This window comes from Saccopteryx leptura, chromosome 5 (assembly GCF_036850995.1).
Source record: "Saccopteryx leptura isolate mSacLep1 chromosome 5, mSacLep1_pri_phased_curated, whole genome shotgun sequence".
NCBI classification, from domain to species: domain Eukaryota; kingdom Metazoa; phylum Chordata; class Mammalia; order Chiroptera; family Emballonuridae; genus Saccopteryx; species Saccopteryx leptura.
The window spans coordinates 173129551-173145693 of NC_089507.1; the positions used below are offsets into that span (position 1 = coordinate 173129551).

The 16143-nt window shown below is 44.2% G+C and overlaps 1 non-coding gene across 1 annotated transcript; it reads left to right on the forward strand.

The window, feature by feature from the left end:
• LOC136407218 (small nucleolar RNA U3) lies at positions 1–214 on the forward strand. Its single transcript, XR_010751806.1, has one exon. It is a non-coding gene; the product is annotated as a small nucleolar RNA U3 (small nucleolar RNA).
• Positions 215–16143: the final 15929 nt, after the last annotated feature.

A 16143-nucleotide genomic window follows, 5' to 3' on the forward strand; every position in this document is an offset into this window, starting at 1 on the left:
AAGACTATACTTTCAGGGATCATTTCTATAGTTTGTTACTGGAGAAGTTTCTCTGATCGTGTAGAGTACCCGAAACCACGAGGAGGAGTTGCAGTGTTCTCTCCTGAGCATGAAGCCGGCTCTTGGTGTTGCTTGTGCAACTGCCTTTTGCCATTGATGATCGTTCTTCTCTTCCTTTGGGAGAATAAGAGGGAGAGAACACAGTCTGAGTGGTATAAAATAAAATAAAATAAACATTTTATTCGTTGCAACAATAATACACTATAATATAATAAATGTGTAATAAAAACATTTGTAATATTTTATATTGTATTATGCTTACATGTCTATTAATTTTTAATGATAATTGTAAGAAAATTATTACCTTAGGTATCATATAAATGAGTACTTTACCACTGAATGAATATTTTTTGTCAATGTACCATCTTGTAACAATATATTGGAAATATCTGAACAAGAAATATTCTTCATATTGAATTTTACGTGAATTGTGCTTACCTGTCTATGATTGAATATTCACTGAGAGAAATAATTGTGAGTCTACAATGTTGTATGTGCCATGTCATGTTTCAGTAAGAAGTACACAAAGCCATTTGCATGCTCGGTATATTGCGTGCTCTCTCAAGGTCTCCCGTGCGGAGCGCATGCGTCTTAACAATCGCATCTCACTGCATTGTACTGATCCTTGATAAATCGTCACGTCAAATAAAAATATGTCACATCACACGCAATGGATTGACTCTGCATCGATCAAATATGGACATTTACAGATTAGTCTTTCAATATCAAAAAGGAGGACATGTAGGTGGACACTTTTCAAGGGAGGACGGAACTTAGAAAAGGACTGTTCTCCCTAGAGGATGATTGGTCACCTTATATATCTGGACCTTTTCCTGGGATATTTGTATCCCATTTCTGATAGATGATTTAAGGTCAGAATAGTATTTGTGTCTGAATTTTCATCAGAGTTGGAAGTTAGAACATCATCTACACGTTGCACAACAGCCTCATTTTCAAGGTGGAAGTCTCTCAAGACTCTTGCAAGAGCTTTCCCGGAAGAGGATTGAGAAGATTTAGAAACATTGTGATAACATAGTCTAGCAACACTGAGACTTATTATGGGGGTCAGGATCTTCCCATTCAAAGGCAAAAACTTTCTAGGAGTCACCGTCTAAGCAAATGCAAAAGAAAGCATCTTTTAAACCAAGAACTATGTAATATTTGATAGATTCTGGAAGATTGGCCAATAGGGTATTGGAGTTAGAAACAGTAGGGTATGCATCCTGTAGTATTTTATTTATGGCTCTTAACTCTTTTACAAATTTATATTCTCCCATCCTCGGTTTGGAAATATTAGGAGCTCAAGAGTAAAAGTGAAGATTGGAAACAGCTATGGGAACAGGTTGTAATGAAACAGGAGGGAAAGTAAGGAGAGTCGGTGATGCCCAAGGCGCCGCTCATCCAGGGCACCACATGCTTCACCTTTTCTCTCAGCAGACACCACACTACCTGAATCACCCCTTAGTCCAGCTGAGGCAAGACAGTTAGATGTTAGGAGAATTTTTGACTATAGGAAAAGGGAAACTGAGTCAGATGATTATATTATTGGTGGAAATGGGGACCTTTCATGGAGTTGCAAGGAAAGCATTCAAAGGGACGCACACACAGGAGATGAGGTCTGGTGGTAAGATTTATTGGGATAGAAATGAAAGGCTGCTTCCTGGTTCCAGCAGATGAGGGAAGGAGCTCACGGGCTGTCTCATCGCTGTCCATCCCACTGCAGAACGAGTCCAGCCTTGTCTTCACTAAGCCCAGAAAAGGATAAATGTCCAGAGAGTCTGTGCCATTGGCTTAGTCCATGTGAAAACTTAGAGTTCAGCCTTTGCTCCTGTCTGGCTAGCATAGTCTGTATTCCCAGCTGTGCTCTGGCTCGGGCTGCATTGCTGTACCCAGGCTCACGCTTGGAGCATGCACTGGGAGTCTGCGTGGCTGCTGGGCCAGGCAGCTGCAAGGCCCACATGGCGGCTGTGGAGAAAGAACATGCAAGGGAAGTGGGCCAGTGCATGTTACTGAGAGAGAGAGAGAGAGAGAGAGAGAGAAAGAGAGAGGTCTTGAAAGCTTGGATTATATTACCTCAGGCTTGGGATGGACCAGGCCCTTTTTTAACCCAGTTAATTTCCCAATCCTTCACAGTCTACTTCCTAGATCTTTCAGGGTTCTGTGTCCCTTAACCAATCTGATCTCTTTTCCAGACTAAGCTCTTCCCCTTATGGGCACCATCTTAATTTCTACTGGGCATGTGCTTACCTTCCCCAGTGCCATCTTGGCTCCTACTGCACATGTGCTCCACAAAGGAATTTCCCCTTTATTGTTTTACCTCTCTCTCAGTAATCCAGAATAATGGCTAGTTGTATCCTGGGAGATTGAAAAAATGGTCTTTCCTCCCTACGTGGGGAAGGGAGGAGTGTTAATTACCTTGGCACTGCAATGCTGTGATCCCCTGGGGAGCCTATGACTGGTGCAACTTCCTAGTGAAGCAGGCTTCTGTGACATCTTAGGACAAGCGGTGCAGGCCACCAGCCATGAAAACTGAGTACATCCAGTACATGGCTGGAGGAAAAAAGATAAACAACCGTTAGAAATGTAGCAATATTTCCCACTGAACTCTATGTACCCAGATCAAGGAAGCCCCTACCCTAGAAACTTAGCCAAGAACAAGGTCAGTTAACCACACCTCTCCCGCCCTTGTAAACATTGCTTGCTTGCTCAGCCTAGATAGCCACCCTATAAAAAGGAGCCATTTTAGAAGCTCGGGGCTGCAGTGCTCCCTTGCATGGGTTGCCTGCAGTCCCTGCACAGGTTTGCAATAAAACTTATAAAATTCACTTTGGGTTTGCTGTGGTTTGTCTCCTGGGATGTAACATATGGAGGCCTCAGCGAGATTGGCCATGTAAGACCCCTCCTCACGGAGTGGGCTGCAGCAGACGTTGGTAGCTGGCCAGCCTCTGGCAGTTGCTGTTTGGAAACTGAATTTGGCTGATTCGAAACATTTGGAGTCTCGAGACTGTTTGGTAAGGAAGCTTCCTCTTTGAATATTTGGAAACAGAGCTCTGGTTAGAAAAGGGTGTAGTGGAGCAGGCGGGATACCACCTGATTTTTCCCCACCCGGTCGGTTGGGGAACGCAGGACGCTGCCTTCTCCCTTTGGTTTTGGTTTAGAAGTTTTGTTTGTTTCGTGTGCATATTTGGTTTGTTTGTCTGCTTCGCCTGTTGCTTCCTCACAGGATTCCTTCAAGAGTCAAGGGTCATGGGTCAGAGGCAATCTGCTGCCCTAACACCTCTTCAGTGCTTGCTTGATAACTTTTCTGATTTCTCTCTCAGGTCATGAGATTATAGGACTCCTGTTTATTCCACCACGTTGCAGACTCTTTGTGAACTAGAATGGCCAACCTTTGGTGTAGGGTGGCCCTCGGAGGGCACCTTCAATTTACCCACACTCTTTGCTGTCAGGGCAAATGTCTATTGGGTCCCGCACCCTGACCAGATGCCATATACAGATGTGTGGATTGCCATAGCCACGGGAGGACCAGGTTATGTTAAGAAATTTTTTAAGAACTATATTAAAGGAAATTTGTAAACAAGCCCACAAATTATAGGAACTAACTAAAGACCTAAGAGAGTGCTAGAGGAAGTATAGAGTAGAAACTAGTTTCAGATATTCAGATATTAACCTACTGACCCAAAGAAATTTTACCCATTTAGAAAATAAAGGGTAAGAATTAATATTAAGAAGATACATTGAGAACTCTCTGTAAATTAAAATGGCCAACTTAAGAGCAGACTGGCCAAACCAAGGATTGCTAGACCCATAGAAAACATAGAGAGTCTAGTGTACTATCACCAGCACCCACCCGCAGGCAGGTGGCATGGTCAGTATGCAGCCCAGTACGGCAGCAGAGGTAGAGAAAGAAAAGGCAGCCAGGCTGCAGCTGGCTGCAGGAGAAGCGGCAGAGAAAAGGAGAAGCAGCAGGCTCCCCTCACAGTTTTGGGCACCTGCCCCTCCCCCTTGGGCACCGGAACCCCAGGCACCCTGACTGATCCCTTATAGTGTATATAACAAAGAAACCTCTTTCTTAGCTCAAGGGCTGAGCCACTGCTTGATCAGGCAAAAGATAACAGCGCAGTAAGCTAGAGGCTATCATCACCTTGCTATAGCCCCCTGCCCTCCTCTGCTTTGGCTCTGGGGAATCCCCACCTCCTACCTGGAGCCAGACCAGAGGAGAAGATTTAGGGAATACGGCCCCTTCTAAAACCACTGCTTTAGCCATAATATCAAGAATTATAAGAAAAAGGTCCCGCCTGACCAGGCGGTGGCGCAGTGGATAGAGTGTTGGACTGGGATGCGGAGGGCCCAGGTTTGAGACCCCGAGGTCGCCAGCTTGAGCGCGGGCTCATCTGGCTTGAGCAAAAAAAGCTCACCAGCTTGGACCCAAGGTCGCTGGCTCAAGCAAGGGGTTACTCGGTCTGCTGAAGGCCCGCGGTCAAGGCACATATGAGAAAGCAATCAATGAACAACTAAGGTGTCGCAATAAAAAACTAATGATTGATGCTTCTCATCTCTCTCCATTCCTGTCTGTCTATCCCTCTCTCTGACTCTCTCTGTCTCTATAAAAAAAAAAAAAAAGAAAAAGGTCCCAGGGAATTATAGAGTTACTATGTCCCTGAGGAAATTAAGGACCTTAAGTAAACTAGAATACCCCACTGTTAAGAAAATAAGTTTATAAAATTGTGTTTTTTTAGTTTACTACCCCGACCCTTATAATGACTTAATGTTGTAAAGCTCTATAGGTCAAAAAGAGGGTTAGCATCTCTTTGCCAGCTGGGAAGCCACAAAATAGTAACTACATTTTGACCATTCCTTATTTTTCTCTGAAAATCAGTAGTTCATTAGGGATAGTAGTTTATAATCTCTTATTGTGAATCGTACTAAATTTGTACTAATAATAAAGCATATAGAATTGTATAGTCTGTCAAATACAAAGACTTCCTTTTTGTACCAAGAATCTATTGTTGTAAAAAAACATTTTCTATGTTAGAAATGTATATGTTATTTCAACAGCCTTTTGTTAATTCTTCTTTTCATTTGCTATTTCATAGCCTATAATGTTAAAATTTTAGTTTAAATATTAAGGGATATGTAATAATTCAATAATTGTTCATTGTTCAATGTTAGGTCACAAAACCCAGAGTAACAAATATTACTATTAATTGGCTTAGTAGAAGAATTCTTAACATAATAGGTAAAAAAGAGAACTCTAGAGACATAATCCTGAACCTCCACCTGATTTACCACCCTATCAAACTGCAATTGTTAATCAGCTAAGTAAATAAGTACATTAGGAAAAGTGCAGAGGTGAAACTGCTCGGGTTTTACTTAATGTTTCCTATAGAAATGTCATAGATTAGGCCCTGGCCGGTTGGTTCAGTGGTAGAGCGTCGGCCTGGCGTGCAGGAGTCCCGGGTTCAATTCCCGACCAGGGCACACAGGAGAAGCACCCATCTGCTTCTCCACCCCTCCCCCTCTCCTTCCTCTCTGTCTCTCTCTTCCCCTCCTGCAGCCAAGGCTCCATTGGAGCAAAGTTGGCCGGGGCGCTGAGGATGGCTCTGTGGCCTCTGCCTCAGGCACTAGAATGGCTCTGGTTGCGACAGAGCAACACCCCAGATGGGCAGAGCATTGCCCCCTGGTGGGCGTGCCGGGTGTATCCCAGTTGGGTGCATGCAGGAGTCTGTCTTACTGCCTCCCTGTTTCCAACTTCAGAAAAATACAAAAAAAAAAAAAAAAAAAAAAAAAAATATATATATATATATATATATATATATATATATATATATATATATATATATATATATATACAAAAAAAAAAAAAAAGGAAATGTCATAGATTAGAGCCCTCATAGTTCCAACTGAGTTAAAGGGCAGGGTGCTGATTTAAGGTGGCATAAGAACAAGGAAGGAGAAAATAAGAAATAGTTTAAATTCTTTTTTCCAAGTAGCCTACAGAATTAGAAAGCTCAGAACCCCCTTTTCTCAGAGGAGCCTCAAGCCTAAACAGGACTGTTAGAAATCTGTACTGTACATAGGCTGCCCACTTACAACAACTGAGACCACCTTGAGAAAATGTTTTTAATTGCCTAGCCTAAGCGGGACCCCACCATACAAAAAGAAAAGAAAAAAAACAAAAACAAAAACAAATCCCTAGATCTCCCTGGTTACCATATACCATTTGTAGTTTCCCTCTTTATCTCTTCTCTTACATTTTGAGTTACTCTCTATTTTGTCTGATATTTCATTCATATTTATTTGGGAAAAATTTTCCATTCTTTCACTATCAGTATTTCTGAATACTTTTATTTAGTTTTAGGTGTTCTCTTGAAGAAGTATCTAGTTGAGAATGAAAAAAACCCATTCCAATAATCTTTGTCTTTATAGAGAATTTATTTATATAGACTGTAATTATTGATATTTTCATTAATTTATTTTTTGTGCATTTTAAAATTTTTTCCAACCTTTTCTTTTCCTCTCTCATATTACTCAGAACTTTTCTTGTCTTTTTTTTTGTATTTTTCTGAAGCTGGAAATGGGGAGGCTCCCGGATGCGCCCGACCGGGATCCACCCGGCACACCCACCAGAGGGCGATGCTCTGCCCATCCGGGGCGTCACTCTTTCGTGACCAGAGCCACTCTAGCGCCTGGGGCAGAGGCCAAGGAGCCATCCCCAGCGCCCGGGCCATCTTTTACTCCAATGGAGCCTCGGCTACAGGAGGGGAAGAGAGAGAGGAAGGAGAGGGGGAGGGGTGGAGAAGCAGATGGGCGCCTCTCCTGTGTGCCCTGGCCAGGAATCGAACCCAGGACTTCTGCACGCCAGGCCGACGCTCTACCACTGAGCCAACCGGCCAGGGCCACTCAGAACTTTTCTTACCCCATTTTGCCTGTTAGAAGTTATGTCTTCTGTTTCTGGTTAATCTAGAATTTTAACATACCTACTTGATTAAATTTAAAACTCTCTCAGGCATTGGATGAATTGTTGTATGCTACTTCTAATTTTGCATCAATTTCCATGGTCTTGTTCAGGATTTTGCCCTATTTTGCTTGTTTTAATGCAATGTAGACATTATTATATATACTTTCATATTGCTCATGTTTGTTTTGATTTATCCATTTCCTTCTCACTGGACTTTTTGCATTTCAAATCTGCATTTGGGAACAATACAATTTATTCCTGAGTAATTCTTTCATGAGGGTCTAGACTTTAGAGTGAAGAATGTGATTGGTTTTTGTCTGAAGTGTATTTTGTATCTGCCCTTGAAAGATGATTTCACTAACTACATTATTCACGGTTGACAATTATTATCCTGTAATACTTTTAAAAATATTCATCCACTGATAGCTGTCAAGGTAATTACCATTTTTGTATCAGTGACCTGCCTTTTCTTTGTGTTTAAGACCTGCTGCTTGTATTTTGGTTTTTGATAGTTTCACATATAAATAGGTGCTGGCTTCATTCCAACTGGTTTGGCATTTGTGTTCTCTCTGAATCTGAATTTTGTTTTTCATTAATTATGGAAAATGTGCATCTTTTAATTAATCAAATATTGCCTCTGCTCTTTCTCTCCTTCTGGATCTCTAAATGTGTGTGTGTATTCCATAACCTGTCTGTTTGTAAACACAGACCCGAGGAAAAGACCGGAGACTGAAAATATACCTTTTTAAGCAGAGAGCAAGGAAAGACTGAAGAGGCTGCCGCTCCAGTCTGCCAATTAATAGAATTTATTAAAGGAAACATATATCAATACAAGGTGCATCTTGAGCAGCTACAAAACAAGGTGGCTATCCTCCAAGCTGCATGACAGGCACCAGAATTCTACAGAACAGGCAAGATGGAGAGGGGCACTGTGATGTGACCTGTCCTTCGTATGGGGAAATGCTTGCCCCCTGTCAGGATCCAGCACACCTGGGACACAGCCGGTACTGGTTTATCTCAGAAGGAAAGTATCAACTGCCATCAGACAGTCTCCCAGGGGAGTTACAGGAAGCAATCTGTGTTCTGGACTAATATAGCTTGAGGGCCCAGTCATGTCATGGAAAATTCTCCCCTCCACACTGTGTCCTGCATCCTTTTCCAAATATTCTATCCTTTTGATTCTGTTACAATTTCTATTTAATGGGGGAATTAGATTAATTCGTAGCTATTACTGATATGATGCTTGGCAATATCCTTTGATCGTACTTTATATTTTTCAACTTAACCATCTGTGCTCACTCCCTCTCTCATCTCACCCATCCAGCTTTTTTTTTTTACTTAACATTGGTCCCATTTCCCTCACTAATGGCTTTGAAGTTGCAAACTCTATTTTCAGCTTTCTAAGAATTATCCATAAATTTGAAACATATATCCGCATGTTTCTATAATATAAACATCTAGTTACAGTGTTTATTCCGTACCCCCATCCAGGCAGAAACTTTTGCATAGTTTTACTTTCCTCTACACCCATATTTGTGACTCCCAACAAAACACCTGAGCATCTTCCCACTGCTCACATCTGGCTCCTCTAACTCATTTCCAACTTGTGTGTTTTGGGCTGCTGTTTGTTCCTCTGATTCCACCTGCTTACCTCCCAGCTGCCAGAAATCCTCCTCAGGCCAAGGGGTTATGGACTGAATGTCTACGTCCTTCAGAAGTTGTATGTTGAGATCCTAACCCTCAGAGAGATGGCATTAGGAGGCATTACTGTGGGATCTCTGGAAAGGGATAGATCCTGAGAGTGGAGCCCCCTGAATGGGGTTAGCATCCCTTACAAAAGATTTCAGAGAGGTCTCTCACTTGTTCTGCCATCTGAGGACACAATGAAAAGACTGCTAGTAACTGGGAAGTGAGTCCTTACCTGACACTGAAGCTGCCAGTGCCATATCTTGGGCTTCCCAGCCACCAGAGCTGTGAGAAATTTCTGTGGTTCAGCCATCCAGGTTATGGTACTTATTTTTAATATCAGGCCAAACTAAGACAGAGGGGCCTTATCATTTCCCAACGTATCGAATTTTAAAATAAGTCTTTTCATCTTTTCAGTTATTTTATATACCTAAGGTATGTTTTCTATACCTTGATTGACTCTATTACTTATAATAGATCATTCCTCTCCCTTGAGTCCAGGACTGCTAACCAATCACTGTTGATTTGTTCAGTAGAAAGACAAAGAAAGACTATCCCCAGGGGCCTCATTGTTCAGGAAATGCTCCTGGACTTCCTTTGATGGTGACAACATTGCAAGGAATGTGCTGTGCTCTTCCAGTGAGCTTGTTCTGTAAACTGCCAACACTAAGTTCGCCAGGTGGCAGTGTTGGCCAGCTTTAAATTTTCTCAAATTCAGTGACACAAATTTTATTAACATTAGATTTATTTTGTTTTTTACCACTCATCTTTCCATTTGAGCAATCAATATTTATTCACTTCCTGCTCAATCGGTATTCATACTTACATCCTTTTGAATCTCCACATGGGTTTTTTTTCTTTTAGTTTTCCATTGATTTGAGAGACAGAGAGAAAGAGAAAGAGAGAGAAGCATCAACTCATTGTTCCACTTAGTTGTGCACTCATTGATTGCTTCTCCTATGTGCCCTGACTGGGAACTAAATCTGTGACCTCTGGCATGCCCAGCTGACACTTTATCTACTGAGCCATCTGGTTAGGGCTAGTGTTTTTTGGATGACCTATTTAATGTCCTTGGGACCCACAAGAACTGGCCTCAGAGAAAGCAAAGTCCCTCCAGGCAGTCAGCACTTGTTTGTGGGCTACCTCCTTCCTTACTATGGTCTTTTGTCTCAAAGTCACGCCCATATCATAAACTGTCCTTCTTGGGTTAACTAAGCTGGAGTGTGTGTGGGGAGCTCACTATTCCCAAGGTCACAAGCAGCGATGGCAACAGTGAGGGCAGGAAAAGAGGCCCGACAGCTCAGACCTGTCCAAAGGCTGCCCCCCCCCCACCCCGTTCCCCTCACTCCCTCATAGCCTCTTCTGGAGGAACCAAGCAACCAGAATGATCACTGTCAAGCAAGCATCCGAGCAAGGATACCTGCTAGACTGAGGCCTTGAAGGGGTCAGGGCAGCCGGCTGGTGGGCACTGGGATCTTGGGCTCAGAATGAGTGGACTGTACAGACTTTTGCCAGAGGATGAACCCATAGGATGGACCATGAGGACAAGTGGCCACTGAGCCTTTCTGCACATGTGGGAAATCCACATGCTGTTCAAGATGACGCTGTCTTGGCTTGTGATCTTGCTTCTCTGAGTGGAGTTGGACTTGGCCATCCCTTCCCGTTTGCCCTCGGATGTATAAGCATCCTCCTCTCACCTCCACACTGTGACTCCTCATTCAAACTCAAGTGAAAGGAAATTCCAGGAGCTAGCTGAGGGGCCTTTCCTAGCTGCCCACCCCTCTGATATTTTATTTTATGCAAGTCAAAATAAAAAACCTTCTAAACCAGAACTGGATGCCACTCTTGGAAGCTACTGGACCAGAAGTACCTGAAACCCTGATTCTTGGTTGCACTGGAATCTAGGAGGAGGTTACATTACTTCTAGTTGGGCCAGGTTTCAGAGAAAACCACAGAGGGTATTCCTGACTTCCTCACTGGACTGAGGGCTTGGGCCCTGAAGTCATGTGAGAAACAGTGGCTGGCCGGGAGATGGGCCAGTCTACTGAACTGAAAACCAAGAAAACTACGGAGTGGGGGAGGGGATTGGGCTCCAGTTCTCCAAAGTGAAAGCGAAACCCGCCTTATGCATGTTCATGGAGTGCCTAAACTGGCATTAGCTGTGATTTAGGGAAACAGAAGGAACTTGGGTATTAAGTCTGACATACCCTTTTTGGGATGAAAGTACCACTTGGAATTTTAGAGCGAAATGATAAAAAAATCTGGCTCACATTCGTTCATTATGCAGATAAAAAAACTGAGGCTTGGAGATATTGGGGGACTTGTCCTGTGGCGGGCTGGGTCAGAACCGAGAGTCTACTCTAGTCCATGTCTGCTGGCTCCCTGTCCAGAGCTCTGTCCACTCAGCTTCCGCAGGTTATAAAGACAGGGTTTGAGCCACGTGTGACGGCAGCTACTTACAGCTTGTCCGGGCAGTGACTCGTATGTGTCTGTGTGATCATACCAGTAATGCTGGCCTGGCCTTGAGTGAGGGCAGGGGCAGGAGGTGCTGTCGCCCCAGCAAAGGATCCACGCAGGAGGCCATGAAACAGGGTGTGGGTGTGGGGGTCCTGGCTTTTCTTGGCCCAGTGCACCTGGCACTTACAGGACTGGTTCTTCCAGGTGTCAATGATTAGCAGTCACAGGAGATGCCATTGTCTTCTCTGATGATTCTTTTGATCACTGTAAACTGAGGGCATCTAATGGAAGCCATAAGTGAATCCAAAAGTGGAAGTCCTTTCTGTGAGTTTGTGGGTAAATGACACCCTAGCCTTGCACACTCATGGAGGGTTAGAGTGAATTAGGAGTAAAAAAGGATTTGGCTTGATGGAATTTAGTTAGTATGTTGCTAGAGCTGATGGAGAACGAACCCCATGAGGTCTGGCTGCTCCACATGGAGCGCTGCCTTCAGATGGGAGTCTCCAACCCAGGAGGACACCTGGCTGCCAGCCTGTTGTTTCCTGGAGTGGGTCCTGGTTTTCACCTCCTGTGTCTTCCTGCTCTTTGGTGGTGAACTCACTCATCCTGGGCACTTGGTGTGCAGTTTACAAGACAGAGACAAAGGTTTTGCCTCAGTTGTATGGGAATCATGAAACCCCCGCTGCTGAAGCAGATTACATAGCCTCCCCGTCATCACTACCACTAGTTCATGGGAACTGCCAGGGAAGGTGAGCCCTTTACTCTGAAGCTACTCGCAGACTCCCAGACAATTGGGCCTCTCCTTCCTCCAAACCCCTTAAAGATTCTGAAGTTTTTGCTTTGGTTTTGCTTTGCATTTCAGTTATTTGAGCTGGTGTCCACCTCTCTGTTCCTCCCCCAATCATGACCTTGATTTCAGGGGCTGTGTTCATCCTTGTTGAGTTGACAGCCTCCTGTGGGCTGTGTACCCAGAGGGTCTCCACACACTCTTTGTGTGCTATTGAAAGGAAGAACTGAGGGAATGAAGAGAAGAGGAATAACGTGGTGAAGAGGAAGCAGAGTGCTTTACAGGTTGTTTGAATGCACCTGAATACCGTGAATGGATTTGGTGACTTCATGCTAGGTCTTGCTGACTGGGGGCAGGTGGGTCTCCCAGGGGATCCGTTATGAACAAAGCCTGTTTCTTAGGGGCACCCAAGTCCTGCAAATCTGAGTAATGTCAGTTGTAGGACCTAAGACAAATCACAAAATGGGTATTGATGGGCTGTCCATCTGAAGCAGCTAAAACTATAAGCTCTGGAACAGAAAGCTAAGGCTCTACCACTTGCTAGCTGTGTAGCCTTGATTGAACATCCTCTGTGCTTGTTTTCTCATATGTAAAGTGATGATCAAAGCATCTATCTTTAAGGATTGTGACGGTCAGCAGTCGTGACTATACTACTATCTCCAACTTAAACACCGGGCCTGAGACACCAGGTTCCTGCAGGAAACCTCCCCAGGCCTTCCTAACTTCTGCACCTGCCAACTTCAGCTTTCAGCATTGAAGGGCTCTGCTCACGTTAAGGTTGAAGGGGGCTTCCTGGGGAAAAACGTGATCAGCATGGCTTGGATAAGCTGCCCCTCTCTTTGAATTACCCAGGTGCCAAAGGACACTGCTGTGTGGACACGGCTAGGGTAGGGGCAGGGTGGCCCCACCTTTTCTAGTTCAGGGAGATCTGCTTCTAGAACACAGCAGGAACAGCCTTTGCCAAGAGGCTGTGACACTTAGTAGGAAAGTCTGGTATTCTGGGCAGCAGGAAGTGCAATTGATGGGTTCTGAAATGTTTGATGTGCATATAATTGCTTTATCCAAGCTGAAGGAAATGGGAACTATGTAATTATTTTAAGGAAGTCAGTTCTATATATATATATATATATATTTTTTTTTTTTTCATTTTTCTGAAGCTGGAAACAGGGAGAGACAGTCAGACAGACTCCCGCATGCACCCAACCGGGATCCACCCGGCACGCCCACCATGGGGCGACGCTTTGCCCACCAGGGGGCGATGCTCTGCCCATCCTGGGCGTCACCATGTTGCGACCAGAGCCACTCTAGCGCCTGAGGCAGAGGCCACAGAGCCATCCCCAGTGCCCGGGCCATCTTTGCTCCAATGGAGCCTCGGCTGCGGGAGGGGAAGAGAGAGACAGAGAGGAAAGCGCGGTGGAGGGGTGGAGAAGCAAATGGGCGCTTCTCCTGTGTGCCCTGGCCGGGAATCGAACCCGGGTCCTCCGCACGCTAGGCCGACGCTCTACCGCTGAGCCAACCGGCCAGGGCAGTTCTATATTTTTCATTGTTCTCTCTGTAGGGTCTCTTCCTCTGGAAAGCTAGACCCCAAACCCTTACAGCAGTGGTTCTCAACCTTTCTAATGCCGTGACCCCACAATACAGTTCCTCATGTTGCGGTGACCCCAAACCAAAAAATAATTTTGGTGGCTACTTCATAACTGTAATTTTGCTACAGTTATGATTCGGAATGTAAATACCTGATATGCATTATGTATTTTCCGATGGCTTTAGGTGACCCCGCTGGGGTCGCGACCCACAGGTTGAGAACTGCTGCCTTACAGCATGGCATCTGGCTTCCAAGACAGCAAGGGCTGCAGCTGTGGCCTTACAGGGCCGAAACCTGGGACTGTCAAAGCAGCACTCACACCTCATTCTGTCAGAAAAAGCCCACAGGCCAGGTTCAAGGGGCACTGGTACCTCTTTATGGACTGCACCTCTCACATACTTACATACCGGGTGCCACAGTTATGGCTTTTCTCTGTTTATAATTTTGAATATTTCATTAAAAATGAGGATTCAGACCAAGTGGCAATTAGATATTGAATGGGGGAGTAGAGAATGCTGGGTGTTAGTGCTGCTACCCCATCAGCCCATGTGCTCTTTGGTAAGTCTATTGATTCATTTGGTCTCAAGTCTCCTCATTTGTTCCACTAGGGATTGATAATGGGGACAAGTTGATAGCACTAAATAATTTTTAAACTACATAAAAAATACAGGTCAAACACTTGGCACAGGTCAGGACACATGTCTAGTGTTACCTATTATTGCCATGGACCAGCACTACTCCTAATAATAACGGTGCGTTTCCTTAATAACGGTGCAGAATTAAGGAAACATACTTATTAAGAAAAAAAAGGATGGAACCAGGATGAGTCTTCAAATGCTGATGGCAATATCCAAGTGCCCCAGAGCCCCAGTTTGCTTTATTATATAGCCATATGTAAATCAAGGAAGTCCTTGATACAAAGTTACACATCCAGGCTAAAACAGGAACTCTCCCAAGGCATAAACAGGAATCCCCCCACCATGCATAAGTGAAATCAACCAACATCTGAACAAAGAGTAAGAGGAAGGGCATGTAAATTGCTTCCAGCAACTTAAGCAAGAGAGTGAAGTGGGTGCAGATACTCAGCATCATAGCCAATATGGAGGTGGAGGGGAGAGAACTTAGCCTTTTGCTAAGCCCCGAATCTACAAAGGCTTTTTGCCATTTACGGTCCACAACATATCCTCCTTTTCTTTTTCATTTTTAATTTGTGCGCTGAGATTTGCACTCATCTGATTTCCTAATTTCCCAGATTCTAATTTGGAGGCAGACTGAAAAAATACAGAACACAAAATTAGTATAGCCAATACTAACAGATACCCAAACAAGTATTCCAATACATTACAGTGATTAAAGCCATTAAGCAAATTCTTAGCCAATATAATAGAAATCTATAAGAGAGTAATGTCCTTAACATGTTCATGTAATTTCACCAAGTCCAAGTTGGCACCATCACCATTCTACACCCCTGCAAGTGCAACCCAACCCCAGTTCAGTCCATTAAGAGCTGTCACAAGGAGCAGGAGTCCAGAAGTCCACATGGCACTGGAATTGTCACATTTCTATACTTTGAAACTAGCATCTAAGTCCCAATGACTGCTGCTTCTAGCTGGTAATGATTCAGGTAGACTGGAAAAGCCATCTGCAGCACGTATGAAGTCGAGGTTCTGTTTTCTTTAAACTGGAAAGATGAACCCAGGGGGTCTTTCCCTGGAGCTTTACAGCCTTGATGTGGTAAGGAGCACCTTGAGATACACTAAGCTGGGTGGCAGAGGTAAATTTGTAAGTTGGCAAAAAAGGAAAAAAGGAGCTCTAAATTAGGAGTAGGTCCCAGCCTAAAATATGAATGGGGCATTGAGGCAAGAGGAATAAAGGAAACATTATATATTAAACAAATCAGCAGAAAATAGGACTATCAACACCCACAACAGAGATCTTTTAGGGAATGAATAAAAACCTGAATATTCAGGCAAGACATAGTAAGTGGTCCTTGTGGCCATAAGAAATGAGATCAGTTTACCTGCTACTTGGAAGAAATACCCTAGGCTTGTCCACAGTGACATAGATGGGGCCACCGGCCCTGGAAACCTTTAGCCTTCAGTGGCAAATCCCAGCAGGCTGGGCAAGGTTAGGTCACAGGTGGCTGGAGCAGGGCTGGAAGAGACTGAACCCTCCCTTAGAGGAGCGAGGGGGAAGCCTACCTTCCAGTGTCCCTTTTTCCCCACAGCAAAGGCATGGCCCTGGTGGGGGCCGAGAAGCCTGGCAGGCTTTAGCTTAATGGCCTTCCTTTCCACTATTGAAGCAGGGCCCAGATGAGGTCCTATGAGGCCCCTTTGGGCCAAGAGCTGGTATTTCATCTGATCTTTTTGGGGATTTTTGTGCCTCTTGGTCATTATAGACCTTAAAAGCCATGCTCAGAAGATCTTGCTGAGGGGTTTGAGGATCCCCACCCGCCTATAGACCTTTTCCATATATCTGGAGCTATTTGGAAAAAGACAAAACAGTGTTATTAAGTGGATCAAATAAAAGAGGGTAAAAGTTTGCAGGAGAAAAAGATTTGGCATCTCCTGTTCATCAGCATTCAAAAGAATTTTTTTAAAGATAAGG